The following is a 2632-nucleotide window of genomic DNA, read 5'->3' as shown; positions in this document are numbered from 1 at the left end:
AGAGAATTCTGAACTGCTCTTTTAAATCAGCAAGATCCAATAAATATACCATCATTGCATACTACTAGTATTGGAGAAATCAGATGTGCATTCAATTCTGGCATTTAACAATAATAACAAAGGTAATATGTTTAGAAATATTGCTTTTTCCCATTCTGTAAGCTTGCCTTTTAGAAGGACACCAGTGGAACTGTGGAAGAAAACAAGCTGTTTAGGCATATGGTGCTGAGTGAATATAGAGAGTAAGGGTTAAGCCCCAGAGTATTTGTAGGACTTCTTAAAGAGGGTTTAAACTAAATCTTTGTCTTATTTTTTAAATGTTTTCATTGATTTCAGAGAGAGAGAGAGGGGGAGAGGGAGGGAGAGATAGAAACATCAATGATGCAAGAGAATCATTAATAGGCTGCCTTCTGCATGCTTTCTTCTGCGTATTGAGCCCAAAACCCAGGCATGTGCCCCGACCAGGAATCAAGCCACAACCTCCTGGTTCATGGGTTGGTGCTCCGCCACTGAAGCACGCCAGCTGAGCTAAACCCTATTTGAATAGGCTTATTTTTTTTAACCTGACTAAGCTACATTATTTGACTGGCCGGTTTTCCAGCTTTTTCCATATGGACAACAGGAATAGCACTCTTCCACTTCACAAGCATGGCAAGGGGCTTCACATAAATTGGTTTTGGATAAATTCTACTTTTCTTCCCAAGAGTGCCTTAATTCTGACCTTTCATGGGACCCATCTTTCCTTGTTTCTTACCCTGAACAACAATCCCTCCATCTGGCAGGCGTCCTCAAACTTTTTAAAGTGGGGGCCAGATCACGGTCCCTCAGAGAGCTGGAGGGCCGGACTATATGAACTACTAATTCCTACTGTAACACCTCGGCTGCGCTCACTGCCCAAAAAACCTGGCGGGCCGGATCAGACTCCTCTGCGGGCCGCATGTGGCCCGCGGGCCGTAGTTTGAAGACGCCTGTGCTAGATGATAATACTAAAGCTGTAAAATCTGGGCATCATCTTGTCTATCTCTTTGTCATTTACTTTCTGTTCCCTCAATAAAATCACAATTCCTATATGTCAACTAGAGGCTCAGTGCACCAAATTCATGCACTTGGGGGTGCGTCTCTCAGCCCGGCCTGCACCCTCTCAAAGTCCAGGAGCCCTTGGTCCTAAGCCATCAGTTGGACATCCTTGGTGCTGCACAGAGCAGGAAAGGCTCCTGCCACCGTTGCTGTGCTCTCCACCACAGCTGTGAGCTTGGCTTCTGGCTGAGCTGCATTCCCCCTGTGCAAGCACACTGACCACTAGGGGCAGCTCCTGCATTAAGTATCTGCCCCCTGATTGTCAGTGAGCATCATAACAACTGGTTGTTCCACCATTAGGTTGATTTGCATATTAGCCTTTTATTATATAGGATTATATAGGACCAGGGGCCTGGTGCACAGAATTCATGCACATTAAAAGGGGATTAATTAGAGGAAATAATTTAATATCGCTATTTTCCCTTTCTATATAATAGAAGTGTCAGAGATGAAAGAAAATTAGTAAAATGTATATGAAAACCTTCCTCCTGTCAGAGTCTGGGGCACACTAAGGACTCAGAGTCAAGTCCCTGCCCACCCACATGTGCCTCAAAATCATATGAGACCCAGATCCACACTGACCATCAGGGGGCAGCTCCTGCATTAAGTATCTGCCCCCTGATTGTCATTGAGCATCATAACAACTGGTTGTTCCACCATTAGGTTGATTTGCATATTAGCCTTTTATTATATAGGATTATATAGGACCTGCTGGCCCCTGCCCCCATTGGGCTAGACACAGACCTGGCCAGTCCCATCCTTGTCAAGTTCCACCAAGCAGGGGATGTAGCCTCAGGTTTCTTGGCCTGGTGCTAGGATGGGGGGTGTGGCCTGAGGTCCCCCAGCCCAGACCAGGGTGGAAGACATGCCTTGAGGTGTCCCATCAAGCCCTGCCAGGTGGGGGGCATGGCATGAGGTCCCCTGTCAAGCCTTGCCAGGCAGGGGGTTGCATCCTCAGGTCATCCGTTAAGCCCCGCTGGGTCGGGGCACAGCCTGAGTTCCCTAGATCCAGCACTGGGTGTGCATCTTGAGGTCCCCTGTCAAGCCCCTCGAGGCAGGTGGGGTGCAGCCTCAGGTGTCCTGGCCCAGTACTGGGGTGGAGGGTGCAGCCAGAGGTCTCCCAGCCTGGTGCCAGGGTGGCAGGGCATGGCCTGAAGTCCCCTGTTAAAACCCCCTGGTGGAGGGTGCCACCTGAGGTCCCCTGACCTGGCACTGGGGTGGGGGACATAGCCTGAGTTCCCCTGACCCAGCATTGGGGGTGTAACTTGAGGTCCCCTGTCAAGTCCCACTGGGTGGAGGATATGGCCTGAGGTACCCTGTCAAATCTAGCTGTGGGGGCGGGGGTAGAGAGACGACACAGCCTCAGATTCCCTGGCCCAGTGCTGAGGCAGGGGTGAGGTCTGTCGTCCCCCGCCTGATGCCAGGGTAGAGGATGCGGCCTGAAGTCCCTTGTCAAGCCCCATCTTGTCAGGGGAGCAGCCTGAGGTCCCCCAGCCTGGTGCTGGGGCAGGGGCATGGCCTGAGGTTCCCTAGCCAGATGTCAGGCGCATGGCCT

Source organism: Pipistrellus kuhlii, unplaced genomic scaffold (genome assembly GCF_014108245.1).
Source record: "Pipistrellus kuhlii isolate mPipKuh1 unplaced genomic scaffold, mPipKuh1.p scaffold_m20_p_19, whole genome shotgun sequence".
NCBI lineage: Eukaryota > Metazoa > Chordata > Mammalia > Chiroptera > Vespertilionidae > Pipistrellus > Pipistrellus kuhlii.
Note: the sequence above shows the minus strand (reverse complement) of the source record.